This window comes from Sphaeramia orbicularis, unplaced genomic scaffold (genome assembly GCF_902148855.1).
Source record: "Sphaeramia orbicularis unplaced genomic scaffold, fSphaOr1.1, whole genome shotgun sequence".
NCBI classification, from domain to species: domain Eukaryota; kingdom Metazoa; phylum Chordata; class Actinopteri; order Kurtiformes; family Apogonidae; genus Sphaeramia; species Sphaeramia orbicularis.
This window is the reverse complement of record NW_021941580.1, coordinates 4,755-20,000: the sequence shown is the minus strand read 5'-3', so window position 1 is coordinate 20,000 and position 15,246 is coordinate 4,755. Positions and strand designations below refer to the sequence as shown.

Below are 15,246 nucleotides of genomic sequence, written 5' to 3'. Positions count from 1 at the left end.
AAGCATCTCACGAACAAGAGTAGACAAAGAATACAACTTTGAGGTACGTGGATGAACTGGTGTGCACGGCCTCTGTTCATGTTGGACAAGGTTCAAGCTGAACACGAAGCTCTACTCTGTTTGATCACCTTAGTTTTCTAACGTCTGTGACTGTTGAACCCACTGCTCCGTGGTTGTTCTTCTGGTGGACGCCTAAACTGGCTGTAGAGCTGGAGCTGTTCAATTGGTCCGGCCTCTTCATCACATGGTTTATAACCTATCAGTGGCTGACATTAGGCCTCTGACTCTGGGGGAGGGGTTAGAAATGATCATGAATATGAACCAGTGTCAGTGTTAATCACTGACATATGACAAGAGGAAAAAATCCAAAATACATAATGCAATTTTCATGTAGAATGTTGGAAAAAAGATTTTTTTTTGTGTTTTTTGCATCAAAAATATAGTTTGTTTATGTTACAAACATGGTATTTAAGGGGGTTAAACTATGACAGTTATTGGTATTTTTGTTTACGGCTCAAGGTGAAATTCAGAGGCTTTGGACATTTTCAGGTGTTGTGCATTGTCGTATAATGCAGTTTTGGTTGTGTCCACCTGGGGTTTCTTTCCAACCGGCTCCCGTCTACGTCCTGGTCTGGTCAGTCCAGTTTTGGTATGTGTCCACCTGGGGTTAAACCGGCTTCGTCTACGTCCTGGTGTGGGTTGGTCCACTCCACTGGTAACATTCATCTTCTGTGTTTCAGGTGAAGTGGTCAGAATCTTCTTCTACTTGTGTGACCAAAACCCATTTGGAACTGGAGAACTTCCTGTGAAGGTACCGTTCACAAGTAGAACGCAGTAATAAGAGGAAAACAAAAAAATACCATGTGAAATAGGGCTGCACGATAATCGATTTTAAATCAAAATCCGATTTTTTTTAAATTAGGACTATTTTTAAAAAAGGGAAATCTTCAAATCGATTTCATCTTTCTCGTGCTTCCGAGCTGCGCGGCCGCGGGCTACTGTAGGCTCCTCCTCCAGGCTACCGAAGGCTCCTCCTCTGGGCTACCGTAGGCTCCTCCTCTGGGCTACTGTAGGCTCCTCCTCCAGGCTACCGTAGGCTCCTCCTCTGGGCTACATAGGCTCCTCCTCCTATCTGTGACAGCGGTCTTTCACAGAAGTCCATGTAATGACCAGACTTTAAATCTGTTCATGAGTCCGCAGTAGTGATACCAATGTAAGCCGTGGTTTCACGCACGGATCCCGCAATTGAAATAGAACTGCATGTGGACCACTCATCTTATGTGGTCCACAACTGATGCCTGTCTTACACTGGTATCACTTCTGTGGGCCCAGATACCCCAAAAAGGGAAAAAAAAGAATAATTAATTTATTTCCCTTACTTGCTAAATTTTTCATTCACAAATGTAAGTTTTGTAACACAAAACCAAATATTATTTATTTTTTGAAAGATGTTGAACTTCATTTAAGCTATTCGATAAATCTGGAAACAAAAGGCTCTAAAAACCATCAGTATTTGCTCTGATTTGGACATTGGATTGTAGTGTATTCCCCCAGGCAAACTTATGTTATTTTCTTTTGTATACATTGTTTGTATACTCTACTTCATTCAATAAAGATTTAATTTAAAAAAATGAATAAATAAAACTTCTGTGGGCCCATTACATGATACCATCACAGATTTGAGCTCGGAGCAGTGTCTTCCATTGTGGGCTGCTCATGAAATGACATGCTGACTTCTGTTGTGTTTTGTAGTTTTACCCAAAAATCAAAATCGAAAATCAAGTTTTTAGAGGAAAAAAATCGGGATTTTATTTTTTGCCAAAATCACGCAGCCCTAATGTAACATTCACTCAAACAGCAGACAGAGTTTGGGTTTTCTTTATGAAACCGTTTCCACAACTTTGTGAGTGTGGACTTTGAACTGAAGATGTTCTGTTGTGCACCTCCACGTCTTATGCCGCGTTTCCACTACATGGAACCGGCTCGACTCCACTCTGGAACCAGGTCCTATTCCAGACCCTTTCCACTCTGGTACCAGGTCCTATTCCAGACCCTTTCCACTCTGGAACCAGGTCCTATTCCCGACCCTTTCCACTCTGGTACCAGGTCCTATGCCAGACCCTGTCCATTCCAGATCCTCCCTCTTTCCAGTCCCTGGTCGTCATAGCGATGCGGTGCGTTCCTTCTGTGTGCTCTGCTCACAGTTGCTGATAAACTCACTGGTTGCCTGTTGTCTGGTCAAACTCCTGCTGAATGTTTGCGTCTGAACCTCCTGGACAAACCATGGTGTAGTTTTACAGACTGTCATCATGTGGATTCACCTACTGACAGATTTACTGGAAAAGGGCGGGGCACACACACCACTCTGACCAATCAGAGGTCTGCAGTGTTTACACAGTGTCACCTGTAGTATCTGGTCCCCAGTCCTGGAACCTCAGAGGAGGAGGTACCAAAAAACTAGTACCAGGTACCAGATTCCAGGTCCTTTTCATAATGGAAACGCACAAAAGGTCTAGTTGAGTCGAGTCGAGCCGGGTACCAGGTAGTGGAAATGCAGCATAATGACCACCATCTGTGCAGCTTCCAAAGGATCAGTGCATCGAGTCATTTGAGAAAGGAATCCTACGTCTGCTGAACCAGGGAGAGCAGTACGAGAGAGGGAGGTGGAGAACAACCTCAGGTACACACATTTAACACACCATTACACACACACACACACACACACACAGACCTAGTGTAATCACACAGAGCTCGTTTCGGACCGTCGTTTTTAGAACATGATCAAACTACTTCATCTAATAAATGCAGAAATAAAAGAAATGCTCTGATGACTTTTTTTTTGACAAAAATGGCCACTCATTTGACCCCCTAAGTAAATTTTAGCTGAAATGTATTTAGAAATGTGCACATATAACATTGTAAGCCGTGTAAACATACATGAAACAGTGTAAACAGCCAAATGTAACAGGGTAGTAAACGGTGACCTCATCAGAATTCCATTAAAGAACCATAAGCAGGATCAGTAACAGTAGAAGTGTCAGTCAAACCTCATGGATGTCCATCTGTAACTGCAGTAAAAGTTTATTTCCACACAGATAACCCCAGCTTTAATCCCACCGCCAGTGTGGTGTCTGTTCATACAGCTGTGTCTGTGTTGGCCTTTAGGGAACGGTTCCTGTCAGCCCCTCCAGTTTTCAGACAGACCAGGAAGGTGTGCACCTTCTTCAACTGTGGCTCCAGTTACTCCACCAAACCCTCCTGCTGCAGATGTAAGTATGGACCACAAGTCCACCGAAAGAAACCTGAGCATCTGCAACACGTACAGGTTAGGAGACAAATGCTGCTCCAATGTTTTAACCTTTAACAGTACGGTACCTTCAGGAACCCCGTTTATTTCTTTGTATATGTGGGGATGATGCTGAATGACAAGGTGTTCAGGTGGTTAAGGATGCTGAAGATGGAAAAGGATGTTTAGGTCGGTAGAGGATGTTTAGGTTGGTTCAGGATGTTTAGGTTGGTTCAGGATGTTTAGGTTGGTTCAGGATGTTTAGGTTGGTTCAGGATGTTTAGGTCGGTAGGGGATGTTGGGGTGGTAGGGGATGCTAATTGTTGCTAATCCAGTTTTCTTCTCATTCCAGGCACTGCCCGCGAAAGTCTTTCCCAGGAGACTGCTCTGATGCGTCCAGTCAGGAGGAAGGTGAGAAGAACCAAGTCCAAACTGCAGAACTCAGTTCTGTTGATGGTGCAGGTCTTAATAAGCCACACATGTTTTGATAGAAGAGATAAGAGCACAGAGAATGAATGAAAGACAGACGAACGACTGCACTGAATGACTGCAGTTTAAAGTACACACACACATACATCTGGGTTTATTTTTGGAGGTCGTTTGGAGAGACTGGGCGTTGGAATCCTTGTATTTCACAGCTATATTTGCACCAGTCGAAGGACTCACAGCCATAACGACTGCTGCTAATGCTAATGCTGCTGCTTCTGCTGCTAATGCTAATGCTAATGCTGCTGCACAAGGTCTTTGATGAATGTAATTTTGTGCTAATTCATAATCTAATATATATATATTATAATACACCACACACACACACACACATATTATATATATATATATATATATATATATATATATTAGATATTGATGTCATAATCATACCTAACACTATTATCCATATGTTTTCAGAAACTTTTGCCAATATGAGTAATCAGGAAAGCAAACGTCAAAGAGTGTGTGATTTGCTGAATGCACTTGTCACACCAAAGGAGATTTCAAAAATAGTTGGAGTGTCCATAAAGACTGTTTATAATGGAAAGAAGAGAATGACTATGAGCAAAACTATTACCAGAAAGTCTGGAAGATACTATTAAAGAAGAATGGGAGAAGTTGTCACCCCAATATTTGAGGAACACTTGCGCAAGTTTCAGGAAGCGTGTGAAGGCAGTTATTGAGAAAGAAGGAGGACACATAGAATAAAAACATTTTCTATTATGGACATTTTCTTGTGGCAAATAAATTCTCATGACTTTCAATAAACTAACTGGTCATACACTGTCTTTCAATCCCTGCCTCAAATATTGTACATTTGCTTCCCCACCCTGTAAATATATGTGTATATATATATATATATCTATATATATATATATATATACAGTACAGGCCAAAAGTTTGGACACACCTTCTCATTCTTTGCATTTTCTTTATTTTCATGACTATTTTCATTGTAGATTCTCACTGAAGGCATCAAAACTATGAATGAACACATGTGGAATTATGTACTTAACAAAAAAGTGTGAATAACTGAAAACATCTCTTATATTCTAGTTTCTTCAAGTATCCACCCTTAGCTCTGATGACTGCTTTGCACACTCTTGCCATTCTCTTGATGAGCTTCCAGAGGTAGTCACCTGAAATGGTTTCCTAACAGTCTTGAAGAAGTTCCCACCGATGCTTAGCACTTGTTGGCCTTTTGCCTTCACTCTGCGGTCCAGCTCACCCCAACCATCTCGATCGGGTTCAGGTCCGGTGACTGTGGAGGCCAGGTCATCTGGCGCAGCACTCCATCACTCTCTTCTTGGTCAAATATCCTCACACAGCCTGGAGGTGTGTTGGGGTCATTGTCCTGTTGAAACATAAATGATGGTCAACTAAACGCAGACCGGATGGAATGGCATGTCACTTCAGGATGCTGTGGTAGCCATGCTGATTCAGTGCTTCAATCTTGAATAAATCCCCAACAGCGTCACCAGCAAAGCACCCCCACACCATCACACCTCCCCCTCCCATGCTTCACGGTGGAACCAGGCATAGTAGCATCCATCCGTTCACCTTTTCTGCGTCGCACAAAGACACGGCGGGTTGGATCCAACAGATCTGAAATTTGGACTCATCAGACCAAAGCACAGATTTCCACTGGTCTAATGTCCATTCCTTGGGTTTCTTGGCCCAATAAATCTCTTGTGTTTGTTGCCTCTCCTGAGCAGTGGTTCCTAGCAGCTGTTTGACCATGAAGGCCTGATTCACGCAGTCTCCTCTTAACAGTTGTTGTAGAGATGTGTCTGCTGCTAGAGCTCTGTGTGGTATTCATCTGGTCTCTAATCTGAGCTGCTGTTAATTTGCGATTTCTGAGGCTGGTGACTCAGATGAACTTATCTTCAGCATCAGAGGTGACTCTTGGTCTTCCTTTCCTGGGGCGGTCCTCATGTGAGCCAGTTTCGTTGGAGCGCTTGATGGTTTTTGCGACTGCACTTGGGGACACATTCAAAGTTTTTGAAATGTTCTAGACTGACTGACCTTCATTTCTTAAAGTAATGATGGCCACTCGTTTGTCTTTACTTAGCTGATTGGTTCTCGCCATAATATGCATTCTAACAGTTGTCCAATAGGGCTGTCAGCTGTGCATCAACCTGACTTCTGCACAACACAACTGATGGTCCCAACCCCATCAATAAGGCAAGAAATTCCACTAAGTAACCCTGACAAGGCACAGCTATGAAGTGGAAACCATTTCAGGTGACTACCTCTGGAAGCTCATCAAGAGAATGCCAAGGGTGTGCAAGGCAGTCATCAGAGCTAAGGGTGGCTACTTTGAAGAAACTAGAATATAAGAGATGTTTTCAGTTATAGTGAGAATCTACAATGAAAATAGTCATGAAAATAAAGAAAATGCGAAGAATGAGAAGGTGTGTCCAAACTTTTGGCCTGTACTGTACATATATATATATATATATATATATATATATATATATATATACATATGATATGTGTGTGTGTGTAGGCTGGTGTGTTCGTCCCACATGTGCCTCTGATGTAGATTCTGATTTCTGGTTCTGTGTCAGATTTCATTCCTGCTTTAATTCAGCCAATGTTCAACTGGTTCATTAAATATACGCCGACACAAACACTTTACCTGGACAGGAAATGATCTGAGGTCAGAACAAAAGGCATTTAGTCATAAAGTCCACAGGTAGTTTTATTAATGAAGGTTAAATGTCATGTGTTACGGATGTGTTTGTTTGTTTGTGTATTTCAGACCTAGAGTCATTTGTTCAGGGACATAAGAAGAAACATGGGACCAAGAGTCCATGTCGAAGGTGAGTCCACCCTTAGCTCCTTCAAAGGCCTCTTTAGTCTATGTGGGTCACTTCAGGACCTCTTTAGTCCATGTGGCTCACTTCAGGACCTCTTTAGTCCATGTGGGTCACTTTAGGGTCACATTCGGTTCAGACTCAAAACTGACAGAAGGCATTAGACCTGCTGTGGGCGGAGCGTCAGAGCTGCTGTGGGCGGAGCCTTACTTGTTGTGTCTGCTCTCAGTAACTCCAGTGCCAAAGGCCCCCCCATGGAGGGTCGGAGGGGGGGGGGCCGTACCGCAGAGCTCAACGGTCCAGTAGAGAGGAGGAAGAAGAGCTGCCCAATGAGGAGCAACCAGGAAGGAGAACAGGTAAGGGGGGGCGGGCAACAGAAAGTAGAACAGTGTGAGTGGGGTGGGGGGGCGGGGGCACCCAGGAAGTAGAACAGGTAAGGGGGGCGGGCAACAGAAAGTAGAACAGGTGAGTGGGGGTGGGGGGGCGGGGGCAACCAGGAAGTAGAACAGGTAAGGGGGGCGGGCAACAGAAAGTAGAACAGGTAAGTGGGGGTGGGGGCGCGGGGGCAACCAGGAAGTAGAACAGGTAAGGGGGGGTGGGCAACTGAAAGTAGAACAGGTGAGTGGGGGTGGGGGGGCGGGGGCAACCAGGAAGTAGAACAGGTAAGGGGGCGGGGGGGGCAACCAGGAAGTACAACAGGTATGGGGAGGAGCAACCAGAAAGTAAAACAGGTAGGGGGGGCAACAGGAAGTAGAACAGGTGAGTGGGGGTGGGGGGGCAGGGGACTATTGGTAAAATGACACCTGTTTTACTGAGGATATTTCAGGTCGTTCATATTTGTTCATAGTTATTCCATTTTTTTTCTTGAGGATAGTTTTATAAATGTAAATATTTTCATATAATTTTATTTTTTCCACTAAAACAAACAGACTCATTTGGAGTTGTCATCATTTCTCTCTGGTTGTATTTGTATTTGACTGGTTCAAATGACGTTACAGTCTCATATCATCAGATGGTTCTGAGTAGTAGAAGTGGACCAGGCTCCTAATGCTTCACCTGGTGGTCAAATGCCTGTCATTACAAGTCCAAGTCCAATCAATGCAATCATTCACATCAAGTCTGAATTCTGGACCAACCTTCAGCGGGCCGTAGTTTACCCACCCCTGGATGAGACTGACTGGAACCTGAACTCACATGACTGACGGTTCTGGTCTATGTTCACATGGAACCATAAATCTGTGTCTAAATCTGTGTCCTGACTGTTTCCAACAGCATCAGGAGTTTGAGAGGAAAAGTCACACAGTGTCTAAGGCCAAGAGCAGAGTGGGGACCACAGACAGGTCAGTATATATGTACCAATATATGTACATATTGAACACTATTAAACACCGTATCAGTTATAATCAGACAGAGCTCTTTAAACAGTTAACAGTTTGAACAGTTTTGTTTGTATTCTGTCCTAAAAGGACTCTGTAGATGGTAAAGGTAATAACAGTGGTAAAGGTAATACCAGTAGTAAAGGTAATACAGTGGTAAAGGTAATAACAGTAGTAAAGGTAGTAACAGTGGTAAAGGTAATAACAGTGGTAAAGGTAATAACAGTAGTAAAGGTAATAACAGTGGTAAAGGTAATAACAGTAGTAAAGGTAATAACAGTGGTAAAGGTAATAACAGTAATAACAGTGGTAAAGGTAATAACAGTGGTAAAGGTAATAACAGTAGTAAAGGTAGTAACAGTAGTAAAGGTAGTAACAGTGGTAAAGGTAGTAACAGTGGTAAAGGTAATAACAGTGGTAAAGGTAATAACAGTAGTAAAGGTAATAACAGTGGTAAAGGTAATAACAGTGGTAAAGGTAGTAACAGTGGTAAAGGTAATAACAGTGGTAAAGGTAATAACAGTAGTAAAGGTAATAACAGTGGTAAAGGTAATAACAGTAGTAAAGGTAATAACAGTGGTAAAGGTAGTAACAGTGGTAAAGGTAATAACAGTAGTAAAGGTAATAACAGTAGTAAAGGTAGTAACAGTGGTAAAGGTAATAACAGTGGTAAAGGTAATAACAGTAGTAAAGGTAATAACAGTGGTAAAGGTAATAACAGTAGTAAGGTAATAACAGTGGTAAGGTAATAACAGTAATAACAGTGGTAAAGGTAATAACAGTGGTAAAGGTAATAACAGTAGTAAAGGTAGTAACAGTAGTAAAGGTAGTAACAGTGGTAAAGGTAGTAACAGTGGTAAAGGTAATAACAGTGGTAAAGGTAATAACAGTGGTAAAGGTAATAACAGTGGTAAAGGTAGTAACAGTGGTAAAGGTAGTAACAGTGGTAAAGGTAGTAACAGTAGTAAAGGTAATAACAGTGGTAAAGGTAGTAACAGTAGTAAAGGTAGTAACAGTGGTAAAGGTAGTAACAGTAGTAAAGGTAATAACAGTGGTAAAGGTAATAACAGTGGTAAAGGTAGTAACAGTAGTAAAGGTAATAACAGTGGTAAAGGTAATAACAGTAGTAAAGGTAATAACAGTGGTAAAGGTAATAACAGTGGTAAAGGTAATAACAGTAGTAAAGGTAATAACAGTAGTAAAGGTAGTAACAGTAGTAAAGGTAATAACAGTAGTAAAGGTAATAACAGTGGTAAAGGTAATAACAGTGGTAAAGGTAGTAACAGTGGTAAAGGTAATAACAGTGGTAAAGGTAGTAACAGTGGTAAAGGTAATAACAGTGGTAAAGGTAATAACAGTAGTAAAGGTAATAACAGTAGTAAAGGTAATAACAGTAGTAAAGGTAGTAACAGTGGTAAAGGTAGTAACAGTGGTAAAGGTAGTAACAGTAGTAAAGGTAGTAACAGTGGTAAAGGTAATAACAGTGGTAAGGTAATAACCGTAGTAAAGGTAATAACAGTGGTAAATGTAGTAACAGTGGTAAGGTACATAACAGTGGTAAAGGTAGTAACAGTGGTAAGGTAATAACAGTGGTAAAGGTAGTAACAGTGGTAAAGGTAGTAACAGTGGTAAAGGTGGTAAATTGTGTGTCGGTGGGTCATGTGACTGGTGGTAACTGGTCTTCCCTGTTCGTCTGTTGCGGGACACGGGGAGCAGGACTAGGGCGGTGAAGGGGGCGGGTCCAGCCTTGGTGTCCAACGGTGACCTGGGACCAGCTCTGTCCCCTCAGAGGACAGGTTAGTACAAGGGCCGGTTGGTCCAGAAGAGTGGATCTAATGTCCAATAACGCAACACAGAGAAGGAGGACCGGCCACCGAGGACACTGAAGATGATAGTAATAAATATAAACGGTTTTAGAGAGCACCAGACAAGTTCCACCTGCGAAGGATCAGTAAAAATAAAAACTACAGTAGTAATATAATAAGATATTTTAAGTAGCATGAGCACATCCAAATGTAAAGTGCAGGGAAGAGAGAGAAACATAAAGAAATCTGTTATTTATAAAAGTATTAATATGAAGGTGAATGTAAATAACTTTAAATATTTAAATTTGTTATAATATTATAATATGTATAGAATTTATAATGACTGAAATAATTACTTAATATTCTATATACATGTTAGTATGGATTATGTTTAATATTCTATCATATATGGTGTGGTGTGTATGTTGGTACTGGCTGTGGTTCTGCTGTACATAGACCCAGGTGGTGTTGCAGATGGAGGTTCTGGTCCAGATACATTCGGTGACACGTCCTCAGACAGTTACAGTTCCCCTCCAGCCCCAGACACAGAGGAGAGGAGAGTGTGGACAGTGAGGATGACAACAACAAAGGTACCTCTGTAGTCCATGTGGGTCACTCAGGACCTCTGTAGTCCATGTGGGTCCCTTCAGGAACCTCTTTAGTCCATGTGGGTCACTTCAGGACCTCTGTAGTCCATGTGGGTCACTTTAGGGTCACATTCAGTCAGACTCTACAGTGATAGAAGTCACATTTAATGTGAATATGAACCAAAACACAAACAAATCTGAACTGTGCATTAGACCTGCTGTGGGCGGAGCTATGTCAGTCTGGTCCTGTGTAGGTATTGATCCAGTGTGTGTGGTGTGTGTGTGTGTGTGTGTGTGTGTGTGTGTGGGTGGGGGGGGGTCCCTTACTCATGGACTGACCCTTGTGCTCTTGGTCTCAGATACCGACAGCCACCTGACGACTCGGCTAAAGGCCACGCGCCATGACCTCTTCTCCCCCCCCACAGACCCACCCGTCTGTAGTGGGGGAGGGGGGGTCGCATCCGCCGGGCCCGGACCGAGCCCATTCTGCCCCGGAGTCCACCACAGACTACCCCCCCTCACCTTCATGCAGACCCTGCCCTAACGTGCTCCCCAACGGTGCCGGCGATGCCCCCCTTCCTGTGGTTCCCGCCCCCCTCCAGGCCACAACTCGTCCCTGATGGGAAGTCTGCGTCAACGGCGGTGATGATGCAGATGCCTCTAGTGCCTCCGGCCGTGGGGGGGCCATCCACAGACCCCGACAAGAGGGAGCTGCTGCCCACCTTCGGGCTCCCCCGCTGGGCCTCCACTCGCCTGGGGGTCCTGCGGCCCCGCCCCTGGTCCACAGGTTCAAGACGGTCCTGCCCCACAGCCAAGGGGTCCCCGACGGAGCGTCAGGGACCGCTTCCACTCCGTCCACCGCCTCCATCAGAGCCGTTGGCGTCCTGTCCGCCACCCACGTCCTTCTCCCCCCTCCAGCCACCGCCGCCCTGCCAGGACCCCTCCGGCACCGGCCCCCTGCCCCTGGACACACCCCACGCCAAGCACCCCGGCCTGACCTTACCCTCGGGCCTGCCGTCATCCTACACGCTGCCTGTCCCAGCCCCCGTCATGCCCGCCGTAGGAGCCCCCACCGGACTTGCGCCGTCTCCTGGTCATGTCCAAGTGGCCGTTCCTCCGGCCGTGCCCACCCACACCCCAGGCCCCGCCCCCAACCTCAGCCCGGCGCTGACCCACAGCACGGCCCACAGTGACTGTACGTCCTACAGCAACAGCAGCGTTTCCTGTGGAACCGCCGCCCCCGGTAACTCCGCTGTTCTGACACCCCCACAGCAGCAGCAAGCTCCGCCCCAGCAGCCCACACAGCCGCCGGCGGGCTGTGGGACCTGCGGCTGTCACAACAACTGTGGCGGCCGGGGGGGCGCGGCGGCAGCTCCACCGCCTGCCAAGCCCCCATGTTCTTCCCCGCCCACCAGATGGCAGCAGCAGCGCGGCAGGTGTTCAGTTTACCGCCACACCTCTTCCAGCTGACGAGCATGTGCAGTAATAGCTTCCTGTCGCAGGCCCAAGCGCCTCACCAGGCCAACGGCGCCAACACCATGCCCCCGTTCTTCCCTGCTGCCCCCCCCCCCTATGGCCCCTCCCTCCACAACCACTCCCACAGTCACGCCGACGTGCCGTCGCACATGCTGGGCACGGCGGCGGCGGTGGCTGCAGCTGCGAACTACAACCTCCAGCAGCAGATGGCGCCGGCGGCGTCCTTCTGCCAGCGCGTCTATCAGCACGTGTACCCCAACCCCCTGGGGATGCTGCCCCCGGCAACGTTGGGGGAGGCGGGGTCAACAAGAAGAACGGCAACGTGTCCTGTTATAACTGCGGGGTGAGCGGACACTACGCCCAGGACTGCAGCCAGCCCCCCCTGGAGTCCACACAGACAGGTAACGCCCACACTGGGGGGGGGGGGGGGGGCAACAGTCAAAGCTGAAGCCATTCTTAATCCCAGAGGATTGTCCTGTTCAGTTCAGGAAGAATAGAAGTATAAAATAGGAAACAAATGAATAAATGAGCTGATAACTCCTTCCTTAAATTATCTGATAACAATAACGGAAAACAATAATGACATTAGTAACGCCACTATTTTTAACACCGTTATTCCCAACACTGGTGTCCACACATACACACGTTTGGGAAAAACTCTTCTTCTTCTCTTGTTCTAACATCCATCCACATCTGTTGGTTTTGGTCATGTGACTGTAGTTGGTTTTGGTCATGTGACTCATGTGACTGTAGTTGGTTTTGGTCATGTGACTCATGTGACTGTAGTTGGTTTTGGTCATGTGACTCCTGTTGGACTCAAAGGTCTTTCCGTTACAGTTTTGGATCAGAAACCAATTCAACAACGAACAAACACCTGGAACAACAACAACTATTCAGCGAAAACTAGAGTTTGTGGTTTTAACATCAGATAAATTTAGAGTTTTATAAAAGTCTATTGGAAAAGAGACTAACGACATGCACATTTATAATACTTATGCAGATTAGGCCGTGGTGTTATTGAGTGACTTTAAGGAAAAACTGATGGTTAAAGCCAGAGCAGGTGGACTCAGGTGGACTCAGTTTGTGCAGTCGTCCATTCGATGCAGACGGTGATGGAGTTAACAGGAGTTCAGCTGAAGTTCATGAATGAATATGAACATGAATTTAATGCATGAATGAGACTGAACTGTTATATGCCTAACACTAATTTAAAGAAGGGTAAACACCTGGGAGGAGGAATACACCAATATCTAGAATCCAGGTTCTAAGAGGAGGATAGTAAGCAAAACACAACAACTCTCTACCATAAGTGGGTGTGTTTATTCACAACCAAAAAAAATAACAAGAGCACTTCTGAAACATAACTGTGCTGATTCATCCCTCAATTATTCTCATGAAAAAGAAAAACAAAACAAAACACAATATAAATATCTCTGATTGAAATGTGTATTTTCCCCAGCGCTGTGTAAATCCAACACTCAAATGAAAAAAAACAAAAAACAAAACTTAACTGGCCAGTCTCAAACAGTTGTACCTGGGTACCTGAACTGTTCCGTTTTTTTTACATAATGGTAAAGTAGGATCCTTTTTGTCAGTTTGTTCAGTTCAGTCAAATGTCCCCTTTTATTCCTTCGTCACTTTGGTTTCTTTTCCTTCTCTTTTAGTTCAGGCTTAGCCTTTCGCTAATTCGGGGCCCCCTTAGAGTTACTTCTCTTTTCTAAATCCCATCTGGAATCCACGTGGAAAGCTGATGAATCCAAATCCATGGCCTGGCTGTGACTCGTCTGTGCAGCAGTGATGAGCGCTCTGGCTCCCGTCTCAGATCGCAGTTGTCTTCTCAGAATTCGACCATAAAAACCCAACCTGCACAGCGCACAAGTGAACCTCAGTTAAAGTCCAGTGTTCTTCACACTGTGCAGCATTAGCAGGATCTTAAATACTCATTTGTATCAGCTTATTGTTTGCACAAATGCTCAAAACCATTGAACATTAACATGCCTTTAACTTAAATAAAATGATTCACAAAGCCAGTATTTCTGCTGACAAAACAGTTCACATCAGCTTCTCAAAATTCACACATAAATTCAACAGTGCTGAGTTTTTTTTTTTAAAACACCTCACATTTCTCCGACTAGTTTTTTAGCATAAAATATCATCTGCATTCATGAATCTAGCAAGAGCTAGCATCATTTTCTTTAAGCTAACAATGAAAGAAAAGCACACTCACCGGAGAGCTGTGGTGAACACACTGAACAGAGGTCATCCTTTATCCTCTGGTAACAAAACAATATTTAGGAACAAACTTGCTTCTTCTGAGTTAGCATTTACTTTGAACTTATGTATAAACAACAAAACTCCACACTGCTCACAAAAAACTGGACACATATTCACATTTGCTCCTCCTTAATGACTTTCATTTTCTGTCTCCTGCTTCCACACTTCACTGTCATTTGTAAAGAATACGCACCACCTGGTGGATTTTCAGTGGAACTGCATGCATAAGCTTAGGTTAAAATCAAACAGTTGTCTGTTAAATTCATGTGGGTTTACACATGATAGAAGACTGACACTGTGTGTATGTGTGTATGTGTGTGTGTATGTGTATAATATGTGTGTGTGTGTGTATATGTATGTGTGTGTGTATATATTATGTGTGTGTGTGTGTTGTATATATATAATATATATATATATATATATATATATATATATATATATATATATATATATATATATAGGTGTGTATATATATGTATATAAGGGTAGAGACTGCGATCTGGTAGGATCGGTGATTCTACCAGTAGAAACTCCGATCAGAGTCTCTACTGGTAGAAACTCCGATCCTGCCAGTAGAAGGGTTAGGGTTAGGGGTTAGGGTTAGGGGTTAGGGTTAGGGGTTAGGGTTCGGATTGGAGTTTCTACCAGTAGAGACTCTGATCGGAGTCTCTACTGGTAGAATCGCCGATCCTACCAGATCGCAGTCTCTACCCTTACATATATATAGATATATTGTGTGTGTATATATTTACATATGTGTTTATATATTAATATATGTGTGTGTGTTTTCCAGGTGGGTTCCGGCTCAAGTACTCGTCGTCCTCACATGTTTCAGAAACACGACAACACTGACTGAAAAAGGAGGAGGCGGTCCACGTCCTGTTTCCACGGCGACCGTCCTCCTGTCAGCATCCACACACTCACAGAAGCTTCTGGACCAAGTTCAGGAAGAAAAAAAACCACAGACTGGATTGAACATGGAGTAACCTCTGACCCCCTTAACCCCTGAACCCCCATGAGCCCCTTAACCCCCTGACCCCAGTGCCGGTGCTGGACCCCCCCCTGTTCCCATGGAAACCAGCGGTGGTCTGCGTGTTCTTGTAGGTTTGGATCTTTTTGCACTGAGGGACAGAA

At 44.4% G+C, this 15,246-nt stretch overlaps 1 pseudogene; it reads left to right on the top strand.

The window, feature by feature from the left end:
• The window catches only part of LOC115416251 (zinc finger CCHC domain-containing protein 2-like), a 25,110-nt pseudogene extending 10,146 nt beyond the window's left edge, over positions 1-14,964 (top strand).
• Positions 14,965-15,246: the final 282 nt, after the last annotated feature.